Source organism: Drosophila mauritiana, chromosome 3L (assembly GCF_004382145.1).
Source record: "Drosophila mauritiana strain mau12 chromosome 3L, ASM438214v1, whole genome shotgun sequence".
Classification (NCBI taxonomy): domain Eukaryota; kingdom Metazoa; phylum Arthropoda; class Insecta; order Diptera; family Drosophilidae; genus Drosophila; species Drosophila mauritiana.
The window spans coordinates 6,248,604-6,261,898 of NC_046669.1; the positions used below are offsets into that span (position 1 = coordinate 6,248,604).

The window sequence follows — 13,295 nt, forward strand, 5'->3', positions numbered from 1 at the left end:
TTGGAAAAAACTAAAAGGAAAAACTTTTGCGTTGCCTGTTCTTTGGCAATTTTTTTTTTCGTATACCTTTTTGCAACGAACATTTGCAACAATTTGTTATTGGCCATTTAAGCCGCTTGTTGTTGGCCGTTTGTTGCTTTTGGCCGTTGGCGCACCAGAAATCTGTTGAGTGTTAATGACATTTTTATGTTTTAACGCTTGAAAAGCTGCGGCCGCGTCCATTTTGGTGGCCTGGCCCCATGGTTTAAAAAAAAAGTCCAATTGAATTTCCCGCACCTGGCTATGCTCTATTTTTGCTTTTTATTCTTTTCTTTTTGGGTGAAGTGGGGTCTGGTTAACATTCGTTGCTGGTTTGAGATACTGACTTGGTCTCTGCTCATCCACGTTTAATGGTGGATTGTTGTTGGTCGGCTATTTCTGGGCCGAGTGACAGGTGACCTGGTCAACAAAGTGGTGCGGAATTTGTTCACAAATTGATGGCAAAGTGAAATCACATAAGAATGGTATACCTATTTTTCAGCCATATTTAGATCTATAAATATTTAAATCTACTCTACCACCCAATCAATTAAACTACACCTCGAAAGTTTAAGTGGTATAAGGTCATCGATCAGAATATTGTGTTTTTTTCTGCATATTTATCGCCACAAAAGCAGGCAACTCAATCAAACGGGCTTTCTCCTCCCTGCGCTGCAAACCGAATTCAATTTCGTTCAGTTTCGGCCTCAACTTGTGTCAACATTAATTAAATTTTGTGCGCGCATTTGCAAAACTTTTTGAGCAGCTAATTGGATTTTGGTTGCTGCATCGCCAGCAACAAAACAACCGGCAGAAATAAAGCAAATTCGCGTGCAGCCGCCGACTAATAACTGCCAAAGTCGCGCTGCGAAAAAAAATGTAATACGAAATACAGAAAAACAGAAAAACCAGTCGCCTGCTGCAAGTTTCCTGCCTTGGCTCCTACCACTGCCTCCTGCCATCCTTTCCGCTCCTGGGGAAGTTTTTCAAGCGAAAAAATGTGTATGAAAAAGGAAATACTCCTATTAAATGTATTCCTTTGTTTCAGGCTTCACTGGTGCCTGAAATTTCGCCAAATGTTTGCTCTGCCATTCGGCCATTCGGCAGTTAATGATTTACGTGGCTCAAACAATTCCACAACAATACTGAAAAAAAATTGATTTTATAGGATGCGCTTCAGTACTTAAAGCTCAAATTTAAGAAAACATAATATAGAAAACATTATCCTTAAGTAAGTTACTTGTGGAATATTCATAGTATCAGAATCAACCCTTTGTTGCATATTATTTCTCTCAGTGCAGGCCAAGCAGGTGGTCCCAGGCCGAGGACAAAACTGTTTGACTTTGGCCGCCGTGGAGTGCGTGCGCGGGTGGGAAAATAAAGTCTGGTGCGGCAATTAACAAGTGCAACGACTCCGCCGCCGTCGCCACTTCCTCATCCCCATCCTCATCCTGACCCCCATCCTGCTGCGCTTCCTTGGCAACTTCCTTCCCTGCCACATCCGCCACCCGAAACGCAGGGATACAATGGCCGAAAAAAAGAAACGCTCCAACTAATAACACTTAACTGAAGCTTGGGCCTAAGCCAAAAGCCAAGTCTTAATTATGGCAAACAACTTTTTGTTTTAGTTCGCAGCTAAAACGCTTCCTGCAAGACAAAAAGCTGCCAGCTACTGAACTTTCGTTGCACTCGCTTTTCCGCTACCCGCAGAATTTTCCGGGAAAACTGCACCGTGCATGTCGCTACATATCAACAAAAGATGCAGCAGCCAACACCAGACTGCATCAGCCACCTCCACACACACACTTGTCGTTTTGGCTCGGTTTTGGTTGCTTTTCTTTTTTTTCGGTTTCTGCATTTTCTTTTTTTTTTTTTTGTGTTTGTGTTTTTTGCAGACTTCAGTCAATGCACTCTCTATGACGTCGTCGTCGTCTGACTGCACAAAATGAAAAAGTTTCGCAAAAAAAATATAATGAAATCCAAGGCCCGAAAGGATAAACTTGAAGCGTAAAAAAACACAGATTTAGGTAGACGTGTAAGGGCTGGAAAAATATCCTTTAAATTAATAACAGAAAAATTGTTTATGCTACAAAATTATTTCAAGTTTAATGTTTCGAAATTCAATTAAATGTCAATACATTTTAACAAATCTTAGTAACATAACTATGATATTATTGTGCTCAACTTTCCTCTGGGCCTATCAAACCCTTGTACAATTCATAGTTTCCAGGGTACTAAAACAGCAATTCCACAACCAACAAAACAACACAAAAAGTTGTAAAAAAAAACACTCGTTGCATTTTACTTGTTTTGTTTTTGTTTTTTTCGCCACAAAAAGCGAAAAACAAGAATGATTATTAACGCCTGTTGGGTATGCCACAGGACGATGTCTGCAGCGGCTCCAGCTGCAGCTTTGGATACAGCTCCATCTCCAGTTCTGGGCCGCTTGGATCAGGTTGGAGGAGGGTCCGGCTTCCCACTCAGACTGCTCAAAACCAAAAGGCAGAAGGCTACTGTGCAAACAGTGTGCCGTGTGGCAATGTGTTTTGCTTTTTTCGGTGCATTCGCCTGCAGGCTCCAGTTGGATGCAGAATGCAACCGGGCAAAAACAACAGCCATGCCAGAGAGCCAACATGTCACGGACCCGCGGGGCCCGCAGTTCGGAGGGAGTTGCATCGGCGTCTCCCCGTGCCCCTCACTCATTAGGCGCTTGCTGCTGCACTTGTGTCTGCACCGTATCCTGGCCAAAGTCGGGATTCGGGGGCCCTGCATCCTGGCCTGCAACTCCATCGCCGTCTCAGGCAGTTGCAAATTACGCTCTCAGACTCAATTGTCTTGAGCCTTTGGAGACTTGCTGTTGGAACGGGGACCCGAAACGACAACAATGCCTGCATTTAAACGCAATCTTCGCAATGGCTAGACAGACAGACTCAAACTCAGACACATTCCCTTGGGGCGATACAGGGAGAAAACATTTTTTTTTTTAGGGGCGTAGGGCAGCTGGGGGCGTGGCTAGGTGGCAAAAGCGTCGCGTCATCGTCGCGTCTGGCACTTGAGATTTTTGTATATGTTCATTAGAATGTTCCTCGTGACGATGAGGATAGGAAGGTGCTTGAGCGCCCTGAAGTAGGCAACACTTTTGGATTGCACTTTGATGCATGTGCAAATTCTGTTTTCGGGTACAGTTGTGCGTGGAAAATGCACGCATTGGAAAATGTGACAGAATGACAAAATATATTGATTCTTAGAGGATTTATTGGATATCTGTAAGATTTATTACTGTATTAATTATATCTATAAAAGAATTCATTAATATATTACCTATTTGTTTAACAAAATTTATAAATATTTACTATACCAGCATCTTTTTTGTTGGTTTCTTACATGAATGACACTATCGAAACTGTAATAAATTCAACAAGCTGACTTTACCTCACTCGAAACATAAACGCAATTCCATTTACTGCAATAAATTTTAAATTAATGCTCTGCATTTTTTCCTATTTCAGAACCTGTTCATGGATTTATGAGGTACGTAAAACCCTCAGCACCGCATTTAGCATTTAAATCTGTTCATGGGCACAAAAGCCGCTTACGATTAATGCCCGTGCGGCAAGCCCAGTCGAAATCAACCTGCAACCATACCGAAAATAAAAAAATCCAAAGCAAATAAAATTATAAACGAATCTATTATGACAAGTGCGTGGGCCGTACAAAGTATTTTTTCCGTTCGCATTTATTTTTAATATTTTTGCCCCGACAAAAGGCCCCCAGAATACGGGGGCTGCTGGCTGTCCAAATGATGTTGAAGTGTGTTTAAATCTGAGGGAGACCCATCATCGTGTCAAACGGCAGCCGACAGACAAGAAAACCTAACGATCAAATTAATAACGCCAACAAAAGAGACCCGATACCTGTGCCCCTGCCACGCCCCATTATACAAAAAAAAATACTAATACAATAAAGGTTGTGTTGGAGAAACAACAATAAGCACAACAACGGCGACAGCTGTGATTGACAACTATGTTGAAATATCAAATTATAATTTCATAAATAGATGGGAAATAAAAGAAGCTAAGAGGCTTTCAAATCGGGTAATTGCCTGATCTATTAGGCCTGGGTGTGGATACACTCGTCGCGATCTTTTGGGCCAGATTGAAGGTCAATGTACACGGCACATAATTGATTATTAAACTGACAACCTGGTCCCTAAAACAGTATTTAAAGGGTGCGGAACTGCTGCGCATGGAAATTCATTAGCCAAGATTGAGAAAACATGTTTTAATTTCATGCCTTGGATATCGTTCATTAAAGGCCAAAGAATTTTAATTGCCACTTGGCCGGTGGGGCAGCCTTGAAATCAACCGACCGACCGACCGCCCGACCAACTCGTGGTCTAGAAAATAAAAACACCAACTGCAATTGGCTTTGGCATTCATATGCTTCGTTATGGCCATATGAAAGTGCCACATAATTCTACATGTCCCCCTCCCCCTCCCCCTCTCTCTATAAAAAAATATGCCCCGAGGCCAAAACAATTTTCACCCCGCACAACCGGCAATGGTAATATATATATCCACATTCACATCCATCCGTGTGTTAGCTCTTCACCATTTTGGGGGCAGCGAAAATGAAAATCCAATCAATGCCTGCAATATCCATTGCGGTTAATGTTATTTTCTGGCGTTTGCTGTTTGATGTCCGGGGCGTAGTTCTAGTTTAAGAGCTTAGCAGTCGTATGTGGGCTGGCTGTTTTTTTTTAAATATATTTTTGGTCAGGGGGTGCCGACGAGATTTCCCTCCAAACTTGAAAAGAAAGTGGCCAGATATTCGGCCAAAGCCTACGTGATTTTTGCCTTCACATTTAATGCTTGCCGATTTTTACGACTTTCGATCTTGAGGTTAGAGGAAAACATACTTTTTAATTGATTCCCCGAAAACGATTTCCGCAGGTGATCATCAAAACTTTGGCCATTTCTCTTGTGGGTTATCTTAACATTTCCTGGAACATTTCCCTAAGCTGGGTTTTAAAAAAAATTCTTTGAGCACCTGCAAGATTTTTTCAAATTAAAAATTCTACATTAAAAAAGTTACTAAAATGTTCAGCGATAGGCGCCAAATGCATTTATATGAAGAATTTATCTTTGAGTGCAATTAGCGTTTTTATATACATAATAGATATAAACAGCAAGCTTTTCCTCAATAAATCATAGGACATATAAGGATTTTCTTAACCACAACTGGTAGCTTCGACTTTTACAGTCCTCTCCCTAAGAGATCTAAGAGGAAATTAATTTGAGATTACCTATTTTTTGTAGCAGCTCCGGAAGCGGTTTCATTTATGAATTTTACTATAGTTTCCCCCCATAAATCAGGAAGTGTGTAAAATATAACCCAGGACAGACCCACTCCACTAAACGGCCGCTCCCACAGGCGCACATATGATGATGTTGATGATGATGGCGATGATGATGATGCGGTGACTATCCAGGGTAGCCAACCTCTTGGGCTTATAATTATTGTGAGGCACAGCGCGGTTTGCAAGCTGTGCAGAATTTTTAGTTTACGAGCACATAAATGTAATTGGATGCGCAAAAAATATTACAGTATCCAGAGTAGAGTGTTTATAAATTTGCACACTCGCACATACGAGTCTACTCAAGGCTCTCTAGTCTGCAATTTGCAGCCAGCTGCAGTTGAAGTTCCAGGAGGCTTCTGCGCATGGGCAAAAGCCGAAACGTGTCATCATCGATTATATGGCCGGGAAAATGGGACTCCCGAGAAACGGGCTAAAACGGGAGCTGGAGTCGGAGCTGTTCGAGCTGGGCAAACAAGTGGCTGTTACTATCGCATTGTGTTATCGCCGAGCTGATGTCGGCAGTTCAGTTCCCCTGGGCGCGTAACTCAAAGCGACAACACTTGACACTAATTAATACATACGCACCGACCTGCGAGCGGACGGGCTTTCCTTTCTAACTACACATTTTCCATTTTCCATTGCCCGACTGCCACCCACCCATTTGGGAGGCTTGTCGACGCGCTCGTCGCATTTCAATCAAGACCACGTCAGTCATTCAGTCATCCAGTCAGTCAGTCAGTTGAGATTCTGGCTTGATAAAGTTGTTTGAAAGTGTTGCAGGTTGCACACACAGAGACACGCATAGTTGGCTGCCTAACTGGCACATTGACTGCACCAGCAGCAGCAACATGCAGCAACTGCAACTGCAACATGCAGCAGTAGGAAGCAGAAGCAGCCGGCTAGAAGTGTGTGCCCCATTGTAGCGGGCGATGCTTATCAGCTTGTCGACGTCGCGGTCTCCTGGCGCACGCAGCCCCACCCCCTCGCCCCCACGGTACCGCCCCCCTTTCGACCCACCGCCCACGTAGGCGCTAGTTGATAGTGTTTACCGTTGCACTTCCTACACCGATTAAGGTTAGCGCACTTTAAGCCCGAGTGGCCAAAGTTCAATTAACACCAGCATACTTCAGCGAAAGTTTAAGAGGCGCATGACAGGCTGAAATATTAATTAGCTGAAATGTTTTGTATGAAACATTAAATGAAAATTATTATAGGCATTTTCTTTACAACTTCATAGGTTGTTTATGCTGAAAATAAAACTGACACTTTTGTAAGCCAAAACTTCCTGACTTCCAGTCTTTAAGCTGTAAGACAAAACTCTAAGAAAATTCAAATCAGCCCCGTGAATAGTTAAAAAAAAAACTTATAAAGTAATTTAAGCAGCATTTCCATTCAGGTTCGCGCTGATTTGACTTTAATTTGAAATTTTACACACCAATAAGCCACTTTTAACTGTCAAATTTCCAAAGCAAAATATGCAAATTAAATGCGGTAATTCTGGCATTTCCTCTGTTATTATAGCCAACGTGCCGCTTTTTATTGACCAATTAAAATGCTTGTGATATCGAACGAGGTTGGCCAAGGGAGTGGGGCGGGAAATGATTCATCTAAGTCGAGAGCTGTCTCTCAAGTCATCAGGGAAGGCATATCAAGCCAACTTTTTGGGCCTCTGGCATTTTATTTGTGTATGCTTTTTTGACAATGCCACACAGTCAGACAATGATCGATGAAGTTGCGCCTTGGACTTTAACTTTATGGCCGAAATGGAAAACGAAAAACGGGCTGAGAATGAAATCGAAAATAAATTTTCAATTGATAACAAAGGAAAATCGACACAAACTGGCATTAATTTTCGGCTCTTTAGAGCCAACTTTGACACCCGATACTGAATAAATGCTTAATTAACACCCAATGGCGCGCCTTAAGCGAATTTCGGTGTGGGGCTGTGAGTTGTCATGGCAAGGGGGTGTTTCCAGCTAAATTGCGGCAATTGAAGGCGCAACGAATGCAACTCAAAAGTCTAAAATCGAAATTAAAGGTTTTTTTTCGGCAAAAAGTAAACAACGCCAAATTGACATTTCGCCTCTCGACAGGCAGCGAAAAATGTATTTTTTTTCGGCTATTTCGTATGTTTTTCTTTTTTCTGCACTTTTATTTTTTTTAGTGGAAAACTGCAGCTAGAAGAAGGCAAGCCCAGCAGGTCGCAAGCGGAAAATCCGCGAATAGAAAATGACAGTTGCAGTTATTCGGTACGCCGCCGCCAATCGTTGAAATCAACAAAAGCCATAGTCGAGTCACTAAAAATGACTGACTCGACTTGACTGACTTTGTTTGGCCAATTGGCAATTGAACAAGCCAACGGTCGGAAAGTGAAAAGCGGCACCTGAGGGCAAAAGGAGTTGCATTGCATCATGCCCCGCGGCCTTTCAGTGTAGTCGTGTGCTAGTATCTGTGTGGGTGCACGAGCAATCGATGATCGGATCGCGTTGAGATCTACTCGCATGTAACGTTTAAATTTGTTGGAAAGTCCACCGATACCAACTGAGCTGTGGCTTTTCATGCCTATTTTTTGGATTTTAACTACACTGAAAGTAATCATAGATACTTTTGAGTAGATACTAGTTCTTTTCATTACTGAAAAACATGATCCTTGCTAATGATTTTGCATTTGATTGTTAAACTAAGTAACTTGTACTCTGTAATGAAAATTACCACCATAAACTATTTAACTTAAGCATTATTATCTGTGTACGTTTTTTCCTCTCTCGGAGAGCAAACAAGATTTGCACGATTTTCTTGTAATTTTCCGGCAATTTCCAGGTACGAAGAAACCTCGCCAAGTGCCGGGCCATATAAATCCTCCAATGTTTGTTTAATTTCGTGTATTTTTTTGCAGGCCCGCTCTGTTTGTTTTTCTATTTTGTTTTAATTTGTCCCCAAAAAAATAAACTTGCCAGAATGCAATGGGTAACAACAAACACACAGCAACAACAGCGAAATTTGGCTAATTGTGTGGCGATCATTGCTCATTACGGCTCATTATTTGTTGCGGCTTGTAGTTTCGGCTACAGGTTCTTGTTCCCAATTTTTTCTCGCGGGAGGGAAAACCATTTTATTGTCAATGATCTTGTAGCGAGATTAGCATAGATATTGGTTCCCATTCGCGATTAGATGGCCGGGCACGATTTTGTTTTGGCGGGGAATTGGAATGTATGTAATGCGCTTGTTCCTAACGTGGAACTTAACAACTTTGCAACATTGTTACCGGCAGTAAAAGTTTTCCCTCCGATTCAAACAGGAAGTTCCATTGGCATTCAATGCCCCGAAAAACCAACAGAGATAACTAAAAATTCCGCTTATGATAGATTTAAATTTTAATTCAATGAAGTTTCTTCTAAGGGTGTGTTTATGACTTTAACGATGGCGCAGAAAAGCCTTAAATATATTTGCATTTATTTACAGATAGATAGATGCCTTTGTAAGATTTAAGTGATTTTGAAAGTAAGATAGAGATTTTGACCATTTATACATATTTTTACAGCATTAGATTGAGTGGATTTAATATTATTCATCTTAAGCATATTTAAATTTGAATACTTTTATTTTATTTTTATTTGCAAGGAACACATCATATACGATCTAATTTCTGACTAATTTTTGATGTTAAATAGCCAGTTCATTATATGATACATCGATCATAAAACACAATCCTAAATCATCCGCCATTCGATTGATGCGACAAGATTCCAAACTTGGCATGATTTCATTGGCAATCAACAGGGCTCGTAAAGACCATCACTAAATGGGGGGCATAAAAGCCTGGCCAATAAAAAGCCAAGTTGTCTTCTTTGTTTCGCTGGCAATTTGGTAACTTTTTCTGAAAGATTATAAGTATATATACGTGGAAACTTGATTTGGCCTAGGCAAAAAGCGAAACTGTGTATGCGATTTGGATCGGGCCCATTCATCCGTCATAAACATTTCAGCGTATTTTCTAACGTAATTCCATTCGCGTGATGGGAAGATGCTATAAAAATTTTAGCTGGTCCCCAACGAGCATTCGGTTTTGAGTTTTATGGCTCTGAGTGCGCGTTTCAAATGCCCGGCCATTGTTTCAAATGGCACTGAGTAAATAAAACTGAGCAGCCCGAGCTTGGCTTTTCAAGATTGTGTTGATTTTGCATATGAGCAGAAGGCGCTTAAACGGACCGATTTTTACGACTTTCGCTTTTAATGGCCAGCGGGTCAAAAAGCTGATGGTCTGCTGTAGGTCGCGTCGCCGAAACTCAGGTTCAGGCCTTAAATTCACAGGCTTACTTATTATGAAATATTCGATACCCCGGTCGCCAGTGCAAATCGAGGCCACCGGGAACTCAAATCATAAGAAAATCTATGGGGCACGCGGCACGGACCAACTGAATTAAATCAGTGCACAATGAAAGCGAGAAGAAAGAAGTACACTGAAAAAAGCAAAATATCTATATATATTGATTATTAAACTGACTAACTAGTACCTCAAAAAATATCTAAAATACGCAAGAATCATCAAAAAGACAAAATATATTCCAAAAAAAAATTAAACATACAGAATTTATATAGTTTTAGTTTTTTTTAGAATTTTTTTTTAGTGCTGGAAATTGAGAGATTGAGGCAATGCAAAGCGATATAAATCGAAGCGGGACGATCGTCGAGTGGCTCACTGCACTCACCGATCAAGTTGCACTTTCTGGCTGGCGATGTTGCTGCTGCGGCTCTTGATGCTGCGCCTTTGCTGCGGTTGCTGTTGCAGCAGTTGCTTTTGCTGCAGCAGTTGCCGCTTCTCCTGATGCAGTCGTGTGGAGTTTTGGAGTGTGCTGCCAGCGGCACAAAATGCTCGACATAAAGGGCAAGAGTTCAGGAAATTGTGACTGTGGCGAAAAATATTTTCGCTATTCTCCACAGTTTCCCATTTTTTTCGCTTTTGCCCGGTGAAACTGTAGCCGATGCTGCCGCTTCAGATGCCGATCATTGCATTGCCGATTTTTGCATCACATCGCCCAAGGAGAGTGAGTTGAACTCTTTCAATATCTTTTTTCCAACTTATTTTTCTGCATGCCGGTGCTGTGGGTATGCTCGAAAGTTGGCGGAAAATTGAAAGTAATTGTCACCTTTTGAGTGTTTCCATTTCGTTTTCCTTTTGCCGGACGGTAGTGGCGTGAAAAGTGTGCCTTTTGTGATGAAAGAGAATGAGGACTTTTGGGGTGAAGGTGAGCTTGGAATATTAATGAAAGTGTGGTAAATCTTCGAAAAGAGGTTTATGGGTGCGAAATGTTATTGGAAGTTATTTATCTTTGAAGAAGAGATAGCCAAGTAGGAGTGAAAGCTTAAATAGAAAATAAATAATTAAATATTTAACATTTAAAGCCACTTTCCCAGAGGTTAATGAGTACATATATGTTGCTATGAGGAGGTAAAACCCACAGTAAGAGGAAGTCAAAATAATGAAGAGCAAAACCCACCTATTTCATGCTCCACGCTCAACTAATTTGTATGATACATCTTCCATTTAATGACTTCATTCCCGGACTCCTCCGACTTAGACGCTCGATTTCATCTGCCAGATGAATCTCTAATCAGCAATTGTTGTTAAGAATCTCCTTACATGACACAACCAATTAATTTCCACATGCCTTATGCAAGCCCACTGAAGATTATGTGTGCATGTTGGAAATCAACTCAACTGTGATTCCAGTTTTTATTTGTTTTTCCTTCTTCAGTTTTTCACATTTTTTTCCTCTTTTTGCACAACCAATCTGCCGCTCTAATAGAGACCTGAAAATAGCAGGCACCCCCGCAAAGAAACACTCGACACAGTCACTCAGTTAGTCAGTTGTTCAGTCATTCAGTCAGTCATTCAATCAGTGAGTCAGTCAGTCAAGCAGCAGGCGGGGAAATGGATTTACCACGCGGAAAGTTGCAAGTTAACATGGCTGCACATTTTGCCAACGGGATGCATGCAACTTGCAACATGAGCAACATTGGCATCGGCAGCACAACATCGTCGTGCATGCAACACTTACTAGCAAACAAAATTAAAGGCAAATCGCAACCAATCACAAAGATTACCCCCACACACAGCACACGGCAAACAACAAAATGGCTAAGAAAGGCCATATAAACGTGGCCCAAAGGCGCCGTTGCATTGGTATTTTAAACACTGCCAAGGCGCATAATCAAAACGCTTAAATTATAATAACTTTATTAAGACTCGACTCGAGGAGCGATCATCCACCCGCGCCCTTTATCGCCTAGATACCAAGCCAAAAGCAAAAAAAAAAAGGAAAACTACAGGTGTAGTGCAGAAAGAAAGCAAAAACAACCAAACACAAACAAATGGCAAACAGGTAAAAATAAACGAAAAAAAAACCAAATGCTGGAAAAAACGATTGTCTGCTGGGCGCTTTTATTATTTCTCTCGAGTGGATTTTACTCTGTACACACTCGAGTTTGCTGCCTGCTGTTTATGATTGTTTTTTCATTTTCTCAAGTGATGAGTAGGATATCTGTCTGCCGTTGCTGCCAACAGAGTCGAGCAACAAGCTATTTGCGACTCACGACTTTTCATGCAATTTTGAATTTAAAATTCTTCACACACTCGTTTCATTATGTGGCTTCATTCCAGCTCCTCCAGATAGGCTCCCCCATTCCCCATTACCCATCGGCTGGCTCCCCCCTGCAAAATCCCCTTCTAGGGCTAAATCAACGGCCCGCCATCGAAGTCGAAGGCAGCGCAAAGTAAGATGCTACTCTTGTGGCCATCTTTGAAGTGGTTGTTGTAATGGGTGTAGCTCTGCGCGTGTGTGTTTGTGTGTGCTGGTGTGTGTGAGAGTGTGGATCCACCGAAGGAAGACGCCGCACAATCACGCGCCATTCGAGTTTGGATTGCCGCTCCAGAAACAATCACAGTGGTTACATGGTTGTGGCCCAAAAAATCAGTTAACAGAGCGGAAAATCTACATCACAAAGTATCAGTCTTTTAACGACCAAAAATATTAAGAAATAGTACGAATATCAGATGTATTGTGGTCATAGAATAGTTCGTCAAATATACAGATACAAATATATTAGTGGCTAAACATCCAGATTATTACTTAATCAAAGTTCCTCTTCTCAGTCATTTGTGTGCTCTTCCCACGAACAAACCACTGTGCATTTGCTGGATCTTGGTATTAATGCCAGTGCAACCGGCCAAGACAGCATTTGCGATGACGATGACTGGGCGGCTTGGATGTGGATCTGGCTTGGGTCCTACACACATAAGTCGGCTGCGCGGCTCAGCTGCTGATGATGACTTCGAGCTGGTCTCGGATTCGAGGGAATGAACGGACCGCCGCCACTTGGTGGTCCAATTCAGCGAATTGACTATAATCAGTCTAGTGCCAAGTACGTTTCAAGTGTCTACTCATGCACTTCTGTGTAGCGTGTGGTGGGCAACGCCAAGAGCCAACAGCCAAGAGCTGAGAGCCAAGTGCCCAGAGGGCCAAGAGCTGGGACCTGGGAGCCGTGAGTGGAGGTGAGGTGCCGCAAATGCCGGCCGGCTGAGTTGGCTTAGCTAAGTTGGCTGGCTGGTCGGCAAGTTCCAAGTGGTTTGCTCTCGTATGCAAATGGCTGCTCCCGCTCCCGATTCCGCTCCTCATCCCAATCCCAAACCCTATCCCGCCACTCGACGCAGCTCTCACGAGTGCCGCGGCGCACAAAATTAATTTATTACAATGCAACAAATTACAACACTCATTAATATTTTAGCCAAGTTCTGTGTGTGCACGGAGAAAAAAATTCACGAAAATCCACTCATGACTACAGTGAATAGAATGATATAATTTGACTTAAGTTCATGGAATGGATATTTAAGAATTCATAAACCCTCTAATTATAACAA

The 13,295-nt window shown here is 42.0% G+C and overlaps 1 protein-coding gene across 1 annotated transcript in view; it reads left to right on the top strand.

The window, feature by feature from the left end:
- The window catches only part of LOC117141983, a 58,731-nt gene that overhangs the window by 18,631 nt on the left and 26,805 nt on the right, over positions 1-13,295 (top strand). Inside the window, exon 2 of the mRNA XM_033305792.1 lies at positions 3,528-3,549. The gene's annotated coding sequence lies outside the window, so the exon portion shown is untranslated. The remainder of the gene's footprint in view (positions 1-3,527; positions 3,550-13,295) is intronic.